This window comes from Heptranchias perlo, chromosome 9 (assembly GCF_035084215.1).
Source record: "Heptranchias perlo isolate sHepPer1 chromosome 9, sHepPer1.hap1, whole genome shotgun sequence".
Taxonomy (NCBI): domain Eukaryota; kingdom Metazoa; phylum Chordata; class Chondrichthyes; order Hexanchiformes; family Hexanchidae; genus Heptranchias; species Heptranchias perlo.
In genome coordinates this window covers 34,618,818-34,643,481 of record NC_090333.1, presented here as the reverse complement: position 1 = coordinate 34,643,481, position 24,664 = coordinate 34,618,818, and the positions used below count along the sequence as shown (strand labels likewise).

General features: G+C 43.0%; 1 long non-coding RNA gene across 1 annotated transcript; it reads right to left on the bottom strand.

The window, feature by feature from the left end:
* Positions 1–9,502: 9,502 nt before the first annotated feature.
* Positions 9,503–12,944, bottom strand: LOC137324990 (uncharacterized). The gene is made up of 3 exons (XR_010963765.1): positions 12,892–12,944; positions 12,439–12,601; positions 9,503–11,734 (listed from the first exon to the last, which is right to left on the bottom strand). It is a non-coding gene; the product is annotated as an uncharacterized lncRNA (long non-coding RNA).
* Between the last annotated feature and the right edge of the window lie 11,720 nt (positions 12,945–24,664).

Here is a 24,664-nt window from a genome sequence, read left to right as displayed (position 1 = left end):
TCTGGTGTCTAATGTACCATATAGGCCCCGCTCCTCCTCTTTGCAGTCTTTCAACACTACTGGCTCTGATTGCTTCCTCTGTGTGCTGGAGTGGGCACTCGAACGAGAATGAGCCCATTGTTTTCACTTTTCACAGAAAAGCAACAGAATTATGGAATGTGATCCCCAAACGCTAATAAAAATCCTGAAATCCAATGTAATAAAAAGGAATTTAACTTATTCAGTTACGTTGAACAGGGACCTTGGTCATTCAGGGCTGTTTCTCAGTTGTAATTTTTTCCTTGAGTTATCAACGTTTTCTGCTAGCTTTTCTCAAGCTGTTCATCAGCTTTTCCAAGTTTTATAAGTTTGCATGTATATCAGAGGATTGAATTATGAAGATAAAGAGTGGAGAAACTGAACTTTTTATTCTTAAAAGGAGAGAACTGAGAGGGCACCCTATAGAGATACATAAAGGAGTAAATGGCATCGATAAAAATCGTCAACACCAGCACAAACTAAAATATGACTGTAGAACAAAAGGCCATTGGGCAAACTGGTGAAAGGCAATTTAAGATAAATATCAAGAAAAACTTCTTCAAACATTTGGAATGCTCTTCTGGGCAGGGTAGCAGAGGTGAAAGCCTTCGATTCACTCAATATCCAGTTACCCCACATGATGGGAATGTTGTATTTCCTGGTCGAATGAGCTAAGATGGGCTGAATAGCCTCCCTCATCTGTACTTACCTTGTGATTTCTTTTAGTATAAAATGCTTCCCCGTTTTCTCCTGCAGTTTTCTTCTCTAAGTTAAAGTCTCCCCCAGCCTTACTCCTCTCCCCTATGTTGTGCGCCGTTGTCTCCTGCAGAAAGAGAGGGGGAGAGTTGGTGAGTGACTACTGAAAAGCAGAATGCACATGTGTAGGGCTTCTGCTTGGTGTGCATATGCTGCGAAGGAGAAGAGGCAAGATGCAAGCAGGATGGGGAGGAGGTGAATGGAAAGCAAAAGGCTGGAGTGTGAAGTGAGTAAGGAGCCATGAGAGGAGTTCCTTGTTCTGCAATAGCTACCATGTGAGAACGGATTGCTATTAGTGGCTGCCGTGAAGGCAACAAACAAGAGGTGAGTTTGTGTTTGGACTGAGGTGATATAGTGTGCCCTTGTGATATGTGGTGACGGATGTGATGCAGGGGAGGGATTTGTTCAGGATGCTGGGGGAGGAGGGAAATACTGTTGCCAGGTGTTATTGAGAGAAAGAGAGAAATGAAGAGGTGTACTTGTCAGATCACTGAACCCAGGTCCTGGAGCTGATGATCTTTCTCACTTCTCTTTCCAGGCCAGGTGAGCATCCATTCTGGGTTGCTTTCTTCCGATGGTGGGAGAAAGAACTTCCCTCCTCACCCTCATCTCTTCCACCAGGATCTCCAAAGAGCGTTCAGAGAAGCTGAGCAAAGTTAATGGTAGCTGAGCAGAGACCTGCAATTGTGTGTAATTCATGGATGAAAACAATTATATATCTGACAAGGAGCTCCTTTCTGAATGGCCATAGCCAAAATGATGGCCCAGAATTTCCTTGGAGCTGAACTCACTCTGCCACTGTAACGTGGCCAGAAGTGCCATGGAACTTACATAGAATTTACAGCGAAGAAACAGGCCAATCGGCCCAACTGGTCTTTGCCGGTGGTTTATGCTCCACATGAGCCTCCTCCCACCTTATTTCATCTAACCGTATCAACATATTCTTTTATCCCTTTCTCCCTCATATACTTATTTAGCTTCCCCTTAAATGCATTTATGCTATCTGCCTCAATTACTCCTTCGGTAGTGAATTCCACTTTCTCACCACTCTCTGAGTAAAGAAGTTTCTCCTGAATTCCTTATTGGATTTATTAGTGAGTATCTTATATTTATGGCCTGTGGTTTTGGACTCCCCAACAAGTGGAAATATCTTCTCTATGTCTACCCTACCGAGCCCCTTCATAATTTTAAAGACCTCTATCAGGTCACCTTAGTCTTCTCTTTTCAAGAGAAGAACATAAGAACATAAGAACATAAGAAATTGGAGCAGGAGTAGGCCAATCGGCCCCTCGAGCCTGCTCCGCCATTCAATAAGATCATGGCTGATCTGATCCCAACCACAAATCTAAAGAACACAAGAAGTCGGAGCAGGACCCGGCCACATAGCCCCTGGGCCCTCTCCGCCACCCACAGGGCATTGACCGATCCGAACTCAGCTTCATGTCCAATTTCCTGCCCGCTCCCCATAACCCCTAATTCCCTTTACTTCTAGGAAACTGTCTATTTCTGTTTTAAATTTATCTAATGATGTTGCTTCCACAGCTTCCTGGGGCAGCAAATTCCACAGACCGACCACCCTCTGAGTGAAGAAGTTTCTCCTCATCTCAGTTTTGAAAGAGCAGCCCCTTATTCTAAGATTATGCCCCCTAGTTCTAGTTTCACCCATCTTTGGGAACATCCTTACTGCATCCACCCGATCAAGACCCTTCACAATCTTATATGTTTCAATAAGATCGCCTCTCATTCTTCTGAACTCCAATGAGTAGAGTCCCAATCTACTCAACCTCTCCTCATATGTCCGCCCCCTCATCCCCGGGATTAACCGAGTGAACCTTCTTTGTACTGCCTCGAGAGCAAGTATGTCTTTTCTTAAGTATGGACACCAAAACTGTATGCAGTATTCCAGGTGCGGTCTCACCAATACCTTATATAACTGCAGCAATACCTCCTTGTTTTTATATTCTATCCCCCTAGCAATAAAAGCCAACATTCCGTTGGCTTTCTTGATCACCTGCTGCACCTGCATACCAACTTTTTGATTTTCTTGCACTAGGACCCCCAGATCCCTTTGTACTGCAGTACTTTCCAGTCTCTCGCCATTAAGAAAATAACTTGCTCTCTGATTTTTCTTGCCAAAGTGCATAACCTCACATTTTCCAATATTATATTGCATCTGCCAAATCTCCGCCCACTCACCCAGCCTGTCTATATCCCCTTGCAGGTTTTTTATGTCCTCCTCACTCTCTACTTTCCCTCCCATCTTTGTATCATCTGCAAATTTTGATATGTTGCACTCGGTCCCCTCCTCCAAATCGTTAATATAGATTGTAAAGAGTTGGGGACCCAGCACCGACCCCTGTGGAACACCACTGGTTACTGGTTGCCAGTCCGAAAATGAACCATTTATCCCAACTCTCTGCTTCCTGTTCGATAACCAATCCTCCACCCATGCCAGAATATTACCCCCAATCCCGTGATTTTTTATCTTAAGTAATAATCTTTTATGTGGCACCTTGTCGAATGCCTTCTGGAAGTCTAAATACACTATGTCCACTGGTTCCCCTTTATCCACCTTATACGTTATATCCTCGAAGAACTCAAGCAAATTTGTCAGACATGACTTCCCCTTCATAAAGCCATGCTGACTTTGTCCTATTAAATTATGCTTATCTAAATGTTCCGTTACTGTCTCCTTAATAATAGACTCCAAAATTTTACCCACCACAGATGTTAAGCTAACTGGCCTATAATTTCCAGCCTTCTGCCTACTACCCTTTTTAAATAACGGTGTTACATTAGCAGTTTTCCAATCTGCCGGGACCTCTCCTGAGTCCAGGGAATTTTGGAAAACTATCACCAAAGCATCCACAATCCCTACTGCCACTTCCCTCAAGACCCTAGGATGGAAGCCATCAGGTCCAGGGGATTTATCCGCCTTGAGTCCCATTATTTTACTGAGTACCATCTCCTGAGTGATTTTAATCGTATTTAGCTCCTCCCCCCCGAGAGTCCCCTGTTTGTCCAGTGTTGGGATATTCTTAGTGTCCTCTACTGTAAAGACTGAAACAAAATATTTGTTCAGCATTTTTGCCATCTCCATGTTTCCCACCATTAATTTCCCGGTCTCATCCTCTAAGGGACCTATGTTTGCCTTAGCCACCCTTTTTCTTTTTATATAACTATAGAAACTCTTGCTATCTGTTTTTATATTTTTTGCTAATTTCTTTTCATAATCTAACTTCCCTTTCTTAATCAATCCTTTAGTTACTTTTTGCTGTCTTTTGAAGAATTCCCAATCTTCTATCCTCCCACTAAGTTTGGCTACCTTATATGTCCTTGTTTTTAGTCGGATACTATCCTTGATTTCTTTACTTAGCCACGGATGGCTGTCATTTCTTTTACACCCTTTTTTCCTCAGTGGAATATATTTATTTTGAAAGTTGTAAAATAACTCCCTAAATGAACACCACTGCTCATGTACCGTCTTACCCTTTAATCTATTTTCCCAGTCCACTTTAATCAATTCCGCTCTCATACCATCATAGTCTCCTTTATTCAAGCTCAGTACGCTTGTTTGAGAACCAACCTTCTCACCCTCTAATTGGATATGGAATTCAACCATGTTGTGGTCGCTCGTTCCAAGGGGATCCTTAACTAGGACATTATTAATTAATCCTGACTCATTACACAGGACCAGGTCCAAGGTTGCCTGCCCCCTTGTAGGATCAGTTACATACTGCTCAAGAAATCCATCCCTGATGCACTCAATGAACTCGTCCTCAAGGCTGCTCTGCCCAATTTGATTTGTCCAGTTAATATGATAATTAAAATCCCCCATAATTATGGCTGTTCCCTTATTACATGCCCCGACTATCTCCTGATTAATACTTCTTCCAGCAGAGTTGCAACTATTAGGAGGCCTATATACTACGCCCACTAATGTTTTTTTTCCCTTATTATTCCTTATCTCCACCCAAACTGTTTCATTATCTTGATGCTTTGTCCCAATATCATTTCTCTGTATTACAGTGATTCCTTCCTTTATTAACATAGCCACCCCACCTCCCCTTCCTTCCTGCCTGTCCTTCCTGATTGTTAAATACCCTGGCATATTTAATTCCCAGTCGTTGTCACCCTGCAGCCATGTTTCTGTAATGGCCACAAGATCATACCCATACGTAGTTATTTGTGCCGTTAACTCGTCCATTTTATTACGAATGCTACGTGCATTCAGATAAAGAACTTTCAAATCTGTTTTGTGACGCTTAGTTCCTGCTTTTTCCTTTTTTAACACTTTACCTATTACTCCATACCTTCTGTCCCTTCCTGTTACGCTTTCCTCTCTCTCCCTGCTCAGGTTCCCAACCCCCTGCCTGCTCAGTCTTTCTTCTTCTGGCTCCCAGATTAACTCCGGGCCAGTTTTGGACAGGTTAGAAACTCCTGGGCATTATTTAAATCCCATCTATTTTGGAAGTGATGGAGAGTTGCGCAGCCCTGGAGATCGTCCCCCAAAAGCAGGTAAATAGTTGGATTGGCTGCCAGGCCGTCTCTCTGGGGCCCCATGATTGGGAGAGGTGGGGCAATTTCATGGCAAGGGAGACCTAAGGACCACTCCTGCTTTTCCTGGCCCCACAAGGAAAGTAAAAAATTGATTTTAAAAGTGCGTTTTAGGCCTTTTCTGGCCTTGATCCTCTTCACCACTGGGTTGGTCTGGCAGGAAACGCACTCTCGTTCAGGCCTCCTAGTAAAAATTGCAATCGGGTCCAAATGATGTCATTGGGACCAGACATACAAATGTTAAAAAAGACCCAGGAGAGCAGGTGAAAATCGGAACCTGTCAGCTCTTGGTGGGTAAGTAAGTGGGTCGATTTTAACTGCCCATTTGCCCGGTTTCTGCCAGGCGGGTAGAGTTATAAACACCCCCTCCACATTATTTTAGCAGATGGACCGTGTCTGCAAAAAAACTGACAATTCTGCCTGCTGGGAGAAACAATAAACATTTTATTAGGGGCTATTTGGGAGGCTATTTTCTCTTTATTTCACAGTACTTTTCCCTGCACTGCTGTTCCGCCTTTTTAAAAAAATAAGTGTTTACACTTGCTGCTTTTCTTTTTATTTCTGATGTGAAAAGGCATTTTTAAATCCATTTTTGCTGCCTGCAGAATGGTTTACGTGGAAGAGATGGGCATAGATGAGTGACCTGTTTGAAAATTTGCTATTTCTGGGTCATCTAACTTTTTCACCCACTTAATTGGTTGAATTATTTAATAATCTTCAGATCTCTAATTTTATTGTTTTTTATCATTTAATTTCCTCCTTTTCAGCTCTTGATATTGGACGCAGACACCATAGACTAGAATTACCTGCTATTTTAACACAAGAGTTAATTGTTTAAATGGGTTATTATCTCCGTTGAAATACTGCACAAATGAATCTTACCAATGTGTTAACCATGCTGGCTGAGGTGGCAGGTGGGGAGCCTGCCCCAAACAAGACCCCATGGAAACTGGCAGAGAAGGCTGGGGCTGTCATATCTGGGCCCCAAACTCATTCAAGGCCCTTCCGCCACGCTCCTACCAGACAGCAACGGCCACAGATTTTAAGCCTTGCAGTTTTTCAGAAATATCTGATACATTTGTATGCATGTAATACTTGTAGGAAAGATTAGACAGTGGACTGAAAAGCCCTTGACAAAGATTTAGCACTATGATATCAGCAGAGATGTGTAAAAATATTCATGCTGAGAATCAAGGAGTCTTCGGTGATGCTGTCCAATTTCCAGAAACTCCACTTTATAATATTTAGCATTAAAAAACTGTTGGATGATCATTTTGACAAGTTTTAATTTTAATAAAAAAGATGAATGTATCTTAAAAGTTGACAGAAATCTACCAAGTGTTCTGTGGCTAAAACAAGTTGCTAAGATACAAATGTAAAAGACCTCAATACTCCAATAGTGATGGAATTTTGTGGCCAGCAACCTTATCTGTAAAAGCCATAGAAAATAGTTAATTGTGGAAAGAACAATATTATTGTATGTCTAAAGGCATTGTTTGGCAACAAAGAAAATTGGGTGAGCTTGTATCAAGGGCTACTTAGTTCGTCTGTCTATCTATCTGCTGTGCCTGGAATCTGGATAGGTATTTCACAGGTCGAGAAGAGATCATGCAAAGTGTATTATTGACAAATGTATCTATCCCCCCCAATCCCAAAAACTGCAATTGTAAAAGTCAGAGCACTAATGGAATTTGCTTCAGAACGTCCGTAATTGCCATCATGAGTTGTTAAGTGGTTTTGTACAAAGCAGCTTCAAGTCACTGTTTAAAAAGAATTACACGTTAACAAGGAGACTGAAAAAATGCAGACCTTGAAGAGAAATTGTATTCATCTAAACCGAAGCAGAATTCCAAATGTTATATGTATATTTACTAGTTTCTAAATCACCCCCGTTTCTGTGTTTTGTAACAAGAAAAAACACTAATTAGAATGGATAATTTTGTTATATTTTTAGCCCATGACAGTCAGTTGAAATTGCTTTATAATGTTACCTTTTCACCATGATGCCCTATACTGGGGAATAAATCGTACTTCCACTGGCATGACATCACAATCTTAACCAATTTCATGGACTAGAAAAAAGACACAATTAACTAAATGCTCAGGCTGAACCAGGCTGTGTGAAATATTTTGACCTTTTGGTATTTTGTCTTACCCAGAGCTGAGCTACAAGTCCCATCACCAAAACCATTTTATTCCACCTCTGCAACATCATTTGTCTCCATCCTACTTCACCGCACCACTGCCAAAACCCTTATCCATGCTTTCTGGCACCTCTAGGCTCAATGGGGTTGCCTGGCATTAACGGGATTGTAATGGCCTAAAAATGGGGTCGGTAGCCTTATCACTCCATTAACACCGGCAATACGGCCAGCTCCATTTTGACAGGGGTCTACCGCTGGGTGTCCAAAGCCCCCACCTGTTTCAGGTGATAGGCCCCTTTTAATATGGAAATCAGGGTCCTACGTCATAAATAGGACTGTGATTGTCATTTTAGTTTGGAACTAGTTGGAGCCTGTGCAGTGCCAGGATAGGTCAACAAGCACAGAGATGAAAGATAAGTGGGATTTGGTGCAGGATAGGATACGAGTTTTGGATGAGCTAAAGTTTATGAAGATGGAGGATGCGAGGCTGTCCAAGAGAGCATTGGAATAGTTGAGTCTGAAGGTGACAATGGCATGGATGAGGGTTTTGACAACAGATGGGCTGAGACAGAGACAGAGATAGGCAATTTTACGGAGGTGGAAGTAGGCAGTCTTTGTAATGAAGAGGATATAGGGTCAAAGCTAATCTCAGGGCCAAATAGGACACTGAGATTGCAAACAGTCTAGTTCAAAGGAGAGCTGGGTGTTGTCAGTGTACATGTGTAACCTGGCTCCATATCTCTCGATGATGTCGTCAAGGGGCAGCATGTAAATGAGCAAGAGGAGGGGGCCAAAGATAGATCCTTGGAGAACTCCAGAGGTGACGGTGCATGGATGGGAAGAAAAGCCATTGCTGGAGATGCTGTGGCTACAATCAAATAGATAAGAGTGGAACCAAACGAGGGCAGTCCCACTGAGCTGGACAATGGAAGAGAGGCATTGGAAGAGGATTATGTGGTCAACTACGTCAAAAGCTGCAGGGAGGTCAAGAAGGATGGGGAAGGATAGTGCAGCAGGGTCACAGTCACAGAACTTCCTTCCATGAAGTCATTCCTGACTTCGATTAGGCCATTTCAGTGCTGTGACAGGGGCGGAAACCTGATTGGAGAGATTCAAACATGGAGTTGCAGGAACGATGGGCACAGATTTGGGAGGTAACAACACATTCAAGGACTTTGGAAATGAAAGGAAGGTTACAGATGGGACGGTGGTTTGCATGAACAAAGGGGTTGAAAGGTGGGTTTTTCGAGGAGGGGAGTGATGACGGTGGCTTTGAAAGGGAGGGGGTCAGTACCGAAGGAGAGGGAACTATTTATAGAGGGAAGTATCCTGGCTTGAGTTCTGGTGTTTTCGTTGCTGATGTTGCAAACTCACTGAACATCTTACTCATTTGAATGGTTAATGCCTCACCATGACACAGAAATAAGTGGGAAAGTGGACTGCTACTTTAAAATCTAAACTTTCGGTGTATGGCTTGCATTTTAGAAATCACTGGGCAGTCTGCTCTAAAAAATGGGCTGTCCAATGCAAAGATGGATGGCAACCCTAGTGTATGTAGGCTGAATGATTGAAAGCAATCATACGTAAAGATATGAAAGAAATGTGTTAACGAAGCTCCCCAGCCACTATAGCTAATAGACAGAAAGAAATGTTATTTTTAAACTTGTTCCTGTGAAAATCTAATAACTGAAACATTATTGAATATATCTGGAGATTAAAAACTCAAAGATAATAATGTTATCAAAAGTATTTGGAATAGTCGAAGTCCAGCAGTAAAGTAACTTTTGCCACTACATGTTTAAATGAAAATATTGAAAAGGTAGTTCTGGTGATGGAAGCAGATTCAATAGTAAATTTCAAAAGGAAATTGGATAAATACTTGAAGGGAAAACATTTACAGGGTTATGAGGAAAGAGCAGGGGAATGGGACTAATTCGATAGCTCTTTCAAAGAGCAGGCACAGGCACGATGGGCCGAGTGGCCTCCTCCTGTGCTGTACCTACTATGCAGCTACTATGACAACCTGGACAACGAACGACAACAAAAACTTTCATTGATATAGCAGCTTTAATGTAAGAAAATGTTCCAGGGAGGTTCACAGTAGCCTAATCAGAACAAAATAGCAAACACAGGGTTGAATTCTAAATAACTCCAATTGTTCATTAAGATTTATAACACTATAATCTCATTGTCTTTTTTGATTATACCTCTGTGAAGCGCCTTGGGGTGTTTTTTCTCTGTTAAAGGCGCTATATAAATGCAAGATGTTGTTGTTGCTGCTGCCATCTGAAGCCTAATATCTGTATTACAAGTGTCATCATTACACAAAAACACATGGCCAGGAATTTCCTCAGGGGTTTTCCTGACTGGCCACCGTAACTTTAATGGAGGTTTGGTGGAAACCTATTTCATACGTCTAATCAGGATTTCTGCGGATCTTCCACCAAACTTACAGTTGCTGATTGGGAAAACCCCTGAAGAAATTCCCGGCAATGGAATCAATGCAAATATTTTCAATAAATAAAATGATGTTAGATTGAGGGAGAGAGGAGTTATGGACAGACATAAAGAATGCAGATCGAAAATTCAAGGGCCTTTAACCCTGGCACAGCACTGGACTCCAAGGGTTAAATTACGAGGAGAGATTGCACTAACTAGGGTTGCATTCCCTGGAATTTAGAAGGTTAAGGGGTGATTTGATCGAAGTTATCAAGATATTAAGGGGAACTGATAGGGTAGATAGAGAGAAACTATTTCCGCTGGTTGGGGAGTCTAGGACTAGGGGACATAGCCTAAAAATTAGAGCCAGGACTTTCAGGAGTGAAGTTAGGAAACACTTCTACACGCAAAGGGTGGTAGAAGTTTGGAACTCTCTTCCACAAACGGCAGTCGATGCTAGCTCAATTGTTAATTTTAAATCTGAGATTGATAGATTTTTGTTAACCAAAGGTATTAAGGGATTATGGGGCTAAGGAGGGTATATGGGGTTAGGTCACAGATCAGCCATGATCTCATTGAATGGTGGAACAGGCTCGAGGTGCTAAATGGGCTACTCCTGTTCCTATGACCCACCATTACCCTTTATAAGAGGGCCAAGAGAAATCAGCAAATAAAAAAATGTCTTCGGGGCCGAGGCCGCGACCCAAGCCTAACCCCCAAGTGAGGTTCATCTATGCCCCTGCGTCAGCTCACGCATCTCCTTTCACTAGATGTACCGGCCACTGCTGTTCTGCCAAGCCAGGAACAAGGGCCCCCCCACCCCCCTGCCATGCCCTCTCTGACATGGGTGACCTTGTTTGAGCAGACAGAGCTTCTGCCCCAAATGAGGCCCCATGGAATTAATGGAGCATGCCAGGACCTGCTGTATCTGAGTCCCAACCTGACTCCCAGCCTTCCACCGCATTCCCGCCAAACTTACCGTGGGAGTGCGTCGGAAGGGCTGCGGATTTTCGGCCCCTGAATGCCACAATCAGTACTCCTCTTTAAAAAATCAAATTGTTCAAGAAGGATTTATCATTGACCTCAGAATTATTGCATTTGTTTCTGTCTTTCCATTTTGTTGAAACAGTGAATGCTGATGATATCGCCTGGGAAACTGGGCTGGATGAGTCACTTAGCCCAGCAGGGTGAGACAGCATTAGAGATGCAGCCATTAGCCTAGAATACTGCAACAATTGTATTATTCAAACTGCGTAGGTTAATTCAGCCCACTTGAGCTGTCACTCCCAAGAACTCCTTGAAGCCAGTTCCCTAGACAATTTAATCAGCACTGCCTATATAAAATGGTAAAAAATTGAGGCTTAAAGTATATTATTAAAGTAATTCATAATCCCTAATAGCTGATTTTTAAAAGGCATGATTTTAAAAAGGGCTATGGAAATCCCTTGCACCTCTGCACACAGCAAGCACCAATGTTTCCTGGTCTCATCACTTCCTCAGCTGGAGGAGGCTGAAAATCACTATTTGATGAGCTGGTGTCACAGAATTTCTGTGCACTACACAATGTAAATATACATACGGCAATAGCAAAATTGACAGATTGTTCCCCATGGGATTTTGGAAGGTTTGCTTTCCAGATTTGATATTTATTTATGTATTTTGTTAAAGTTTGCTTCGAAAAGCCATTCAAGTCTTCTGGTGAGGTTGTTGGTGATCGATTTTCTCTCAGAAATTGTCATTTTCATCAGAGTTTCATTCCAGCCACATTTTGGAGGAGTCTTTGCTGACTTGTATATAGCAGGAAGAACCACCCCCTTACCCTAGAAAGAAAAACTTGAATTTATAAACTGCCTTATCAGACATCCTAAAGTGCTTCACAACCTAATTAAGTACTTTTTGAATTGCAATCACTGTCATTATGTAGGCAAATTCAGCAACTGTTTTACACAGTGAAATGCCACATCGCCAGATCACATGTTAATTATGGATGAGGAAGGCCAGTCAGCCCATCTGAGCTTCCATCCTGAATGACCCTAAAGTCCACCCATTATACCATCCAATTGATTCTTAATTGATACCAGGGTTTACGCCTCCACTGCTCTATCTTAAAGTCCATTTCATCGGTTAATCACTCCTTGTGTGAAGAAGACCAAGAGCTTGATATAAAAGATGGGTTTTAAGGAGAGTCTTAAAAGAGGAGAAGGAGGTAGAGAGACTTAGGGATTTAGAGTGGGAACTCCAGAGCCTGAGGCCGAGGTGGCTGATGGCACGGCAGCCATTGATGGGGCGAAGGGAGTGGAGGGATGCACAAGAGGCCAATCAGAGGAATGGAGAGTTCATTAATCTGTTTTTGAGTGATGTTGCTTGAAGAAGGAATGTCCGCCGGACACCAGGATAACTTCCTGTTTTACTTCAAATTGTGCCACTGGATCTATTGTGTGGAAATAAAAAATCAGGAGAGATGTAAAACGGGCTGCCAATTCGCTATCACCCATTTTACACTATTGCGCAAAGTCAAAGTTACCTCCTACGAGTGTGTAGTTCTTCCTGCCCAATTTTCCTCTCTGTAATCTGCTCAGGCAATGCTTTACACCTGGGCAGTAAAGATAAAAATCTACCCCAAAGCATTTCAATGATACCCAATGTAGATGATCTTCTTATTGCGAACATCCATATCGGTGTGTTTTCTACAAAGAAAGATAAGAGGGATTCAGACCACCTAAATTTCACAGACTATTCCTGCTTTATTTCTTCTATTTGGCACACATTAAGGTGAGCCATGGCTCTGCACTCCTTGCTACCCCACAGCACGTCCCACTATCTCACAGCAACCATTTAGTTTCCACACAGTGTGTCATTATACCTCTGAGTGATGATGCTGAATTATAGGAGCTCTATTAGATCTACAGAAAGATTGTTAAGACAATTCGGCAAATATTCGATAATTCTGCTTTTAAATTTGATGATACATAATTACCTCTTTCATGCTTTGTAATAGAGGTCCGTAGGTACTTATGCTGACAGCTTCACATACTTAAATCAAGTTACAGCAAGCTGGCTGACCTTTGAACTGTGTTGCCATAGTTACCATTTTATTTTCACATTACTGCTGCACAATGGTTTACTATTTCTTTGCAGTTTTTGCATCTTCAGTGTTTGAAAGTCAATTGCTGAATAAAACAATTTGGAATATATGAAGGAAGAAAATTACTTGATGGGTCTGTAGTCAGTGGTCTGGTGCTGTAAAATATTGGTTTACCAGCACACTGTGTCACTAAGTGGTAGGGCACGCGCTTGCATCATGATTTTCAGTCTTGACCAAGCAATTTGGGGAGATTTCAACAATGGTGAAGTGCTTCCCCAGCCTCGTAATGGACGCTATAAGTGAGTAAATCAGGAAAATGGAAGAAGTAGTAGATTTGCTTGTATTGGACTTGGTAGGTGAATCAGAAAAGTGCAAGAGCTAGGAAGTGTCTCGTATTGAACTCTGTATGTGATTCACTACAAAATCAGTGAAGCAGAACAGCACAGTGGACTGCACTGGACAGAGTGCCCACAGGTAGCAGACTCTGCCCTTTACTGCAACTGCAGAACAAGGTGTGGAAAAATAGAGATATTTGTATTTTAAGGCATATAATTTTAGAGAGATAGGATACAATCATAGAATCATAGAATCATAGAAGTTACAACATGGAAACAGGCCCTTCGGCCCAACATGTCCATGTCGCCCAGTTTATACCACTAAGCTAGTCCCAATTGCCTGCAATCATTTGTTTAAAAAAGGATCCACCCAGCCATGTCTCTAAGAGAGTCAACTGACCAAACCTGTCAGGATAATGAGTGAGGGATGGCTGTTTTGGCCTCTTGTTTGTTTGTATGCCTTTATTCAGAAATCAAAGACTGGAGCAACTTAAATTAATGTTTGTGTATGCAAACTGACAGATTGTAGACCAGACACATTCAATTTCTCAGATTGTTGAATCATTAAAGGGAGATGTTTACAGGAAAATAGTAATACCTAGACATTAATATTCCATCTCACAAGGTGACTGCAAAGGTCTGGCTGTAACATGGAAGAACTCCCATGACACTAATCAAGACTCAGATTGCTCGCAATCTGAAATCCATGAGTATAGTAGGAATCGTAACACCCATGTGTAATGTTACGTCATGAAGATATAAAAAAGATCGTTTTATCCAAGGTCCTGCCAGTTATCAAGCTGAGCAAGAAATATGTTTTAAGAAAGGCATTTTAATTTCATGTGGACTATGTTGTTTTTTAAGTAATATATTTTATGTACCTATCTGTGTCTTACTGCTTTTGTGTATTGTTTTTCCTGTAAACAAATCTATTAGTTTTAGCCCTACACACACTGATCTGACAACATGGCATTTTCTGCTTTTCAAAGGAGGCAGGAGATCAAGCTGGGTACCCCATCTGACTTTCTTTGTAATAAATACCATAACTAGGTGGTAATTGTTAATTCTGTGATATGATATTTCACTCACAGCAAGCATGAGGGCACAGGTTCTGGTTATGGTTCATAGGAGACTCGTTCTGCAATTTTTCCTTGAATACAAAAGTGTTGGGAGAAAGCTTGAACTGTAACACAGAATACGTAATATACAGAGGTAGAGCTGGCAAGAAACTAGAGCTGGAACAAAGGAACAGTCTGCATGATGTGGGGAGGCTATAGACGAGTAGGATTCAATGCTAAGAAAAGTAAATGGCCACGTGTGTCAAAAATATAACACCTACAGGATAGCGAGTTACCTAAAAACAAAGGATAAGATATAAATAAATAAATTATTATTATAAGTGGGACTAATTGGATAGCTCTTCCTTTTTTGGTGGGCCAAATAGCCTCCTTCTGTGCTGTATGATTTTATGATTCTAAATTACTCTACAGTCCTCAGTAAGGTCATTAGATTGACTTATTACAAACCGTCACAATAATTTGCTAAATAATTTATAGATTGCAATGTACCATATGGGATAGTTTATCAATATATGACTTTAAGCTCTAGTCTTATGGGGCAGTTGTGTGGTCTTTGCATTGCATCAATGCAAGAGGAACAATGTAACTGTTGTATAACAGCACTGAGCTCCTGTTAACTTGATATTTTTCTAGTGGTGTTAATCCATCTGGAAGAGGTGGTCTTGCATTGCTAAAAATTCCTTTTAAACTTTATAAAGTTTATAAAGTTAGAAAAGAGCTAGTGTGGTCGTCAGCCCCTTCCTAACATATAAAAAAATCACCAGCATTTAGAGGCCAGTGAGCACGTGTTTTAATATACTCGGGCAGAACTCTGCTTTTACCGATTAGAAAAAGTGGCAAATCAGCAGTGTAACTCCATGTTTTGCTCACACTGCTCTAAAAATGGTATCAGTATCAATTCATAATCTGTAATATAAATGCACCATCCATTAAATGTTAGTATTGGGGCTTTTTAAGTCAACATTTAGATGTACATATAGTAAGTATAGGTGTCCTGTTTTTGGTCAGTAAGTTAGTGTATACATCAACACTGAAACAAAATAATTGTTCAAGAGATTGAAATCATGCTGTGTGATATTGCTCAATGAATGCATTAATGCTGTTTTAACCAAGATGTTAACCATTTTAACACAGCAGAATGCGTGAATATGTTCATTATTAATTGTTACAAATTTGAGTCTTGCCTTAGGTCTTCTCTTGGGTCCAGCGGTGCTAGTCACTCCTGTAAGTGGTCTGAGCATCTTATGTTTAGGGGTGTGCCTGTACTGACCAATGTCTAAATATAAATAGCATAACCCAGGGAGGCAACAATAGTGCCCTCTTGTGATCTGAGCTGAATTTTCATGTCTTTCACAGTGCTCCCATGTACGCCAAGCCAATCTTTTCAAAAATACTTGATAAAATGAAACCAGATATGAATCTTTAAGCAGCTTCATTTCACAGCAAAACAACAGTCATGATCAAACTCACTTAATTCAATCAGTATAACTTGTATTTGTGTAATAATACAAAATAACAAGCATGTCACACTGCCCCACATCAGTGGGTCATCTTCCTTGACTTAAACAAAATATCTTTTAACTACCCTCTTGCATTCTAACCTTCTGAACTTGGCAAAAACTTTCCCCAGCAGCTTACTGTTTAAAAAGCTGACTGTCAGTTTGTGTTTTTGGCCTATTTTTATCTCCTTCTGTTCAAAACTAGAGGGGAATGCTTATGCAAGACAACTCCTGCTAAACACCCAAGACCAATGTTCTCCCTAGGTGCGAGATTACCAAAACTGGCTAATTAATTGCTTAGTGTTTTTAATCTTTAGGGAAAATACTTCAATGCCTTGCCTGTTTGCATTTTAATCATCTTTCATTTCAGTGTTTTTTTTAAACTTGTGTAAATCCACTTTGCTTTAAAAACCCAACATTTAAAAGTGACTCTTTCTAAATTCTTTCCGTGGAAAAATAGTCAAAGAAATCCTAAAACGTGGCACTAATATTGCACATCATGATTTCAACTCGCAATGCACTAGCTGAAAGCAAAACAAGTGTTTTTTTCCATAATGCTGTGGATTTAGCACAACATTTCATGTAATGCATCAATATTATGATTACTAGGTGATTAGTTGGCACAATGGATTAATGATACTGGCTCAGAAATTACACTGTTGGATACTAGTGTAAGAATGCTTAAAATGTTTGTCTGAATTTCTTATTTTTGCTATTTTAGTGGAAGCATTAGCCTGTTTGAAATAATTGTGTTAAGTGTTCATCCACTAGTATCCCATGGTGTAATTTCAAGGCCACTTTTCTTTCACCTCAGGTATTTAGGTTAGAATCTGGCACAGACTGATAATATGCAAGTCCCCTCTCTTAAATGGCTGTAAGAATGTTAAATGAAAAGATACCAGGCAGTCTCAACTCCATTCCTGGCGAGTAAAATCTCAGCACAAAATTGCCCAAAATTTGGCACCAATTGGCAGTAAATTAGTGACTTAACTCAGAGAGGCAACAATGGAACCAATAGTCTTTTTGTGCTCTCAGTATCCTCCGGAGTCAATTTGGACAGAAAAGAATATCAATCCATCCCTTCAGTTTGGTGTTGATTTGAACCCGAAGTCCCAGAGGTGTCCTAACCCCCATGCCACTGAGTTGCCTTCCTGCAGTGCAGTAATAGACCAACTAGTATTGTGCTTTTTGTCAAGTAAAACAAACGTTTGAAAAATATGAAAGCCACAAATGTGATTTTTGGGAAAATTGCAGCAATAGCACGATTTAGCAGATCCCCGAACATTCTGAAAAGACTCCAGATACTCTTATGTGAAAGCTACAGTGCCCACAGATATCACAATAAATGATTTTCTTTCCAACATATGCCTGGGAGCTGAGGAAACCTATTTGTTGAATATTGCACTTTCTACAGAAAAAAGTTATGAATTCAAAAACGTAAGAATGTAGGAACAAAAATAACTCATTGTACATCATGCGGAATCTGCTCATATTATATTAATCTGCACCTACCTTGGCCCAAGCCCATTTCCCTCTACTGAATCAAAAATCTGTCCACCTTTTATTGAATGTTCAAGCATGTTCACATTCACTACACAAAGCAACTGTCTGTTCACAAGATACTTATGAATGAGGATGGCCATTTGGCCCATCTTATTTAATTCACCCTGGAAGAATCTAAAGTCCCCCCAATGCAGTAGTCAATTGAATCTTAAATAAGTCCAGTGTTCTTGCTTCCACTACTAAGAACCACAAGATTGTCTCCAGCACTGGAATGTCTCCCCTGTGTCTCAATGATCAGAACTGGACAGAGTACTCAAACAGAGCACTATGCAGTTTGAGCATCACTTTCCCTGACTTGTATTTTACTGTCTCAGATATATAGTTCAACGTTCCATGAATGGCTTTGTTGATGGTTGCTCTGCACTGACTGGATATGTTGAGTGCTGAGTCTACAAAGACCCATAGGTCTCTTTGAATTTCATCCTTAGCTATTTCAACATCATTCATGCAGCGCATGCATTGCCCATTTTTCCTTCCTGTGTGCAGCAATTTACTCTTGTACATATTAAATTTTATCTGTCATTGTTCTGGCCACTTAAATATTTTGCCCAGCTCATTTTGTAACTTCTGAGCTGCCTCTTCCAAATCCACTGCCTCTTCTAGTTTGGTATGCTGTGCTAATTTAACCAATTTGCATTGAGTTTCTGAATCTATGTCATTGATGTAAATTAGAAACAGTAGTGGTCCCAATACCGACCCATGGGGCACCGCACTCAGTAATCCCCCCCTACCCTGACATAACTCCTTTAACAAGTATCTGTTATTTTCTAATCCTCAGCCAATTTCTTATCTATTCCCACAATTTATCCTGAAACCCACATCTTTTGAGTTTAATTAATACCTTTCCTATGGAACTTTGTCAAATGCCTCTTCAAAGTCCAGGTACACCATGTCACAGAGCTTCCCATAGTCCACTTGGGAAGTCATTGCCTTAAAAAAGTCAAGGAGGTTGGTCTGTTAGTAACTCTAAATATTTACTCGCAGTTTCCATCTGCTTTTTATCATGTCCCTAGTTCTGTTTCCCTGGTTCAGCACAAAGCTGGCTGTACATTGACCTCACTGATTTCCTTCACGGTTTTTAAAGCTTGGATCCTTTCTACCATTAGTAGCTCTCCATAGCTTCTTGATTTAAATTGCACTAAAGTTCTTCATGACCGTATTTGAGCTGTTTGCAGTGCTTCTATTCCTTTTTCTAAATCTGTTAAAATAAAATTGTGCGCAATACTTCAAGAATGATTTTCCAATGCTTTGTAGAGTTTCAATATTACTGATTTACTAATACAATCTAACAATATATTTGCCATAAAATATGATAAACATTCTCATCATTAAATCTATTTGTCAGTCATGCATTCACAACTTTGTGTCATTCACAATCAAAAGCATTGTTCAGTACTTACAGCATGATCCAGTGCCTTCAGGAGAAAAAGGGAAAAATAAATATATTAGGAATTAGCTGCCTTTCACAAACAATTATTGGTTTGGACTTTTTTTTTGCTTTTACTCTTGCCATATGCTTTTGAATTGCTTCCTTTGTAGATGCCAGAATGTTCCCACTATACATGTCAAACCAATAGCTTTGCGTATAGGGGCTGATAATGCAATGATGGATGATGGGCATTGAGCGCAGGTAACCAGCATTTTCATTCGCAAAGGTCTGATGCCTGCTGTGCGTTAGTTGCACACAGTGTGCCATAATCCAATGCGGACATTGTTATAGCATGAAGAGCCAGCACATCTGGCCAGCGGCAGTCTCATTGAGGCCCCTGTTACAAATTCGGGTCTGCTGTAGATAACTTCTCAGTTTCAATGGCATCCCATAGATGAATCCCAAATTCCTAATGAGCCTGTGTACACTCACACTGCTCAATAACTAGTTTTTTGATATTGTAGCCCAAAGGTGTAACAATGGTACCCAGTCATGATCTGAACCAGATATTTTCATCATTTGTTTGTGCCCCCAATCTTTTCAAAGGCAGACAGAGAGAACACCTGGTAAGATAATGCCAGATGAGAATCATTAAACTGCTTTATTTCACAGCAAGTGAACATAAAGAGCAACAGTTATGATCTGACTCACTTAATTCAACATGTACAACCCATTTTCATGTAAGAATACAAAAATAATGAAAATGCTAAACTTTCCCTCATCAGTGGGCTGTCTTGTTTCACTTAAACAAATAACTCCTAATTACCCTTCTGTACTATCCTTCTGTGTCTGGAAATATTTTGCTTTGAGGCTTTTTATAGAATCATAGAATCATAGAAAAGTTACAGCACGGAAGGAGGCCATTTGGTCCATCGAGTCCGTGCCGGCTCTATGCAAGAGAAACCAGCTAGTCCCACTCCCCCGCCCCGTAGCCCTGCAAATTTTTTCCTTTCAAGTACTTATCCAGTGCCCTTTTGAAAGCCATGATTGAATCTGCCTCCACCACCCCCTCGGGCAGTGCATTCCAGATCATAATCACTCGCTGTGTAAAAAAGGTTTTCCTCATGTCACTTTTGGTTCTTTTGCCAATCGCCTTAAATCTGTGTCCTCTGGTTCTTAACCCTTCCTCTAATGGGAACAGGTTCTCTCTATCTATTCTGTCTAGACCCTTTGTGATTTTAAATACTTCTATCAAATCTCCTCTCAGTCGTCTCTGTTCCAAGGAGAACAGCCCCAGCTTCTCCAGTCTATCCATGTAACTAAAGTCCTTCATCCCTGGAATCATTCTAGTAAATCTTTTCTGCACCCTCTCTAAGGCCTTCACATCCTTCCTAAAGTGCAGTGCAAACGTCCGCATTGGATTATGGCACGCTCTGTGCAATTAACATACAGCAGGCATCAGGCCTTTTCGAATGAAAATGCTGTTTAAAAACCTGATTCACTGTGGGGCCGATTTTCGGGTGACGGTGCGGGTGCGTTGGGGGCGGGGGGAGTCCGAAAATCGCTGAAATGCCAAGCGGGTTCAGAGCCCAGCTCGAACTGCTGACTTTCGGGTTCCCCAGTGATGCGTCTGGGTGCGCGCGTGCCTCCCGAATGTGTGAATCCCTCCGGCAATTAAAGCCAGCGGGATGATAATTCGCATAGTTTCTCCGATGGTTGAGATACTTGAACTACTTGATTGACTAGACATTTTGGCAGGGGTGCGATTTTGAAGGATCCTCAGCGTGTTTCCCGTGCTGTGGGAAACACTCCCTGTTGCAACAGACATGTTTCAGCCAGCAGCCAGTGGGAGATGCAAATGCTTATTTGACAGGTGGGGAGAAAACATAATTTATTGCAGCAGGGCACTCTGTCACTTCAGACAAAGTTTTGGCTGCAAGACCTTTGTGTTTTCACTCAAAATTCTTACTTTCCACCCAAAACTCTGCTGTGCAAACATATTTACCTACTTTGTGGACCCCTCAAACTCACACAGTCAGGATGGGGGCACCATGGCTGCATTCATCACTTCATCCGAGGATGAACAACATCACCAGCTTTGCCAGGCACGGCGTCCACCTCTGCCACTTGGAGCTCCACAACACAGTGCTGCACCCCAGGCACCTGCACAAGAGCATGGACGGCAACAACAGAGAGAGCGACGCCGCTGGAGGCACTACCCTCGCAACAGGGTCTACAGACCGAGGCTCAGCTTCCTGGACCTCTCTGAGGAGCAGTGCATACGGAGGCTCATAGTCAGTCGCAAGGTAGTCACAGACATCTGCAGCCTCCTTCATGCCGAGCTGCTCCCAGCTGGGCCGAGCAGCATCTCCTTACCTGTCGCTGTCAAAGTCACCACTGCCCTCAACTTCTTCGCCTCCGGATCATTCCAGGGTGCCACCAGGGACGTCGCCAGGGTCTCTCTGTCATCTGCACACAAGTGCATAAGGCAGGTGACCGACGGCTTATTTCGCAGGGCCTCGCACAACATCAACTTCCCCATGGATGACCTCAGCCAGACGGAGAGGGCAGTGGGATTCCACGCTGTGGCTGGCTTCCCATGGGTGCAGGGTGTAATCGATTGCATCCATATAGCAATACGAGCACCTCCACATGAGCCAGGACTGTTCATCAACAGGAAGGGCTATCACTCCATCAAAACTCAGCTTGTTTGTGACCACCGCAAGAGATTCCTTCACTTGTGCGCCAGATTCCCTGGCAGCTGCCATGATTCCTTCATCCTCTGGGAATCCAAAATCCCGCCCCCTTCCACGCACTGAACACCCTTAAGGGCTGGGTCCTCGGGGACAAGGGATACCCCCTGCATACGTGGCTCATGACACCTCTGAGGAACCCCATCACTGACCAACAGCGTCGATATAACGACAGCCACATCGCTACCAGATCTACAATTGAGCATGTTATAGGGCTGCTCAAGATGCACTTCAGGTGCCTTGATCGTTCTGGGGGAGCGCTTCAATACGCACCAGAGAGTGGGACACATTATAGTCATATGGCACAACAGAGAGGGGTGCCGCTTGAGAAGGCCCCATCCACATCTGCCATCCACATTGAGGAGAAGGAGGAGGAGGAGGTGGAGGGGCAGGAGGAGGCAGAGGAGGAGGAGGAGCTGGAGGAGGAGGAAGAGGCGGAGGAGGAGCAGGAGCAATCCATGGGCAGAACAGTGGCTCACCTGGCTGCTCGTGAGGCCAGGGAGTCACTGATATGTGAACAGTTCTCCTAAAATCAGACAGTGTGAAGAGTCCAGGCTTCACACCACCTGGGTAGAGCAACGTCCAAGCCAGCCAGCACCCCACCTCATGCACCCACTGTAGAGTAACGCAATGGGTGGCATCAAATGTCGGCATTCATGGTGAACCTCATGAAAGGGCATTATTACAGAAGCCAGTCAAGCATGGCTGAGACGTGGCAGTAGTGGTGACAATAATAATATTTAATGTGAGTTTAACAAAAAGCAAATATAAATAAAAAAACATGACTAATTGTCAAACACCCTTGTGCATCCCGTTCATGCTTACAAACATTCGTCTTTCGCTACCGACTACTTCTACGTGGTGCATCCCCTGCGGCTGCAGCAGAGGTAGTGGCAGGTTGCTCTTGTTCATGCCCGGACCAATTAGATGCTTTGGGCCTACGCCCTCTGGGTTTTGGTGCCCGTGAGGAACCATCCAAAGACTGTTTCACCTGCACCTGTGCAGGGGCAGACTCGGCCACCTGGAGAGGAGGTAGCATTGCGGGTACTGGTTGAGAGGGGGGCAATGGGTGAGACGTGGGCGTGCTTTGAGTGGTGTCCCCACTTCCATGTTGCCTTTCGCCATCATCCCTCCTACCACTCCTACCACACCACTCCTACCATCCTGCTGGACGACAATTTGGAGAGCATGTGTGAAGCCTTGTAAGGCCAGTGCTAGTGTATCTGCCTGCCTGTTCACCCTGAGTCCGAAAGGCCATTGTCAGGGCTTGAATGGACTCATCTGTGAGCGGTGCTTGAAGCTCCATGGAGGATAGCCTTCCCTCCATCGTAGACATTCCCACACTTACTCATGACAGTATCTCAGAGATGCCCTCATGTCCCAGTGACACTATCTCAGAGATTCCCTCCCGTACCTGTGCCACCATTCCACTCATGCAGGAGTTGGACGCCTCCATCCTCTGCGCGATTGTGGAGAGTGCACGTGCCACCTGTTCCAGCACCTTGCATGGACAAAAGAGCTGAATTCCAGAGGTGAGGTGAGAGTGACTGCCCTTGACATCAAGGCAGCATTTGACCGAGTGTGGTACCAAGGTGCCTTAGTAAAATTGAAGTCAATGGGAATCAGGGGAAAACTCTCCAGTGGCTGGAGTCATACCTAGCACAAAGGAAGATGGTAGTGGTTGTTGGAGGCCAATCATCTCAGCCCCAGGACATTGCTGCAGGTGTTCCTCAAGGCAGTGTCCTAGGCCCAACCATCTTCAGCTGCTTCATCAATGACTTTCCCTCCACCATAAGGTCAGAAATGGGGATGTTCGCTGATGATTGCACAGTGTTCAGTTCCATTCGCAACCCCTCAGATAATAAAGCAGTCTGTGCCCGCATGCAGCAAGGCCTGGACAACATTCAGGCTTGGGCTGATAAGTGGCAATTAATTCGTGCCAGACAGGTGCCAGGCAATGACTATCTCCAACAAGAGAGAGTCTAACCACCTCCCCTTGATATTCACCGGCATTACCATCGCCGAATCCCCCACCATCAACATCTTGGGGGTCACCATTGACCAGAATCTTAACTGGAGCAGCCACATAAATACTGTGGCTACAAGAGCAGTTCAGAGGCTGGGTATTCTGCAGTGAGTGACTCTCCTCTTGACTCACCATGTACAAGGCACAAGTCAGGAGTGTGATGGAATACTCTCCACTTGCCTGGAAGAGTGCAGCTCCAACAACACTCAAGGAGCTTGACACCATCCAGGACAAAGCAGCCCGCTTGATTGGTACCCCATTCACCACCCTAAACATTCACTCCCTTCACCACTGATGCACCGTGGCTGCAGTGTGTACCATCTGCAAGATGCACTGCAGCAACTTGTCAAGGCTTCTTGAACAGCACCTTCCAAACCTGCGACCTCTACCACCTAGAAGGAGGCACATGGGAACAGCACCACCTGCACGTTCCCCTCCAAGTCACACACCATCCTGACTTGGAAATATTTCGCCGTTCCTTCGTCGTCGCTGGGTCAAAATCCTGGAACTCCCATCCAAACAGCACTGTGGGAGAACCCTCACCACACGGACTGCAGCAGTTCAAGAAGGCGGCTCACCACCACCTTCTCAAGGGCAATTACAGATAGGTAATAAATGCTGGCCTTGCCAGTGACGCCCACATCCCATGAATGAATAAAAAAAACACCATATGAATTGATGTTAACATGCCTTGCCATCTTCAGCATCTCAGTATGCTCATCGCAACATGACACATCTGTGATCATGTTTAATATTGCCTTCTGTTCTCTTACAGGGCCTTCAGCAATCTCTGTGACGGCAGAGGGCGATTCCTCAGAGGTCCTGCTCGCCTCTGAGGGTGCACCGTCACATCTGAGCGAGCCATCCACCTACACAGATACACACAGCTCGGTGGGTCCTCGTCCTCAGTTAGTGGTGGCAGGGTCAGCTGTGGAGAGTCCGCGTCAGTGGGAGCCTTCCTCTCCAGGCTCTGCTCAGCTGGACACAGACGCTGAACTCTGGGGGCCATCCTATAAAAGGAGAATGATCGAGGGGCGGCAG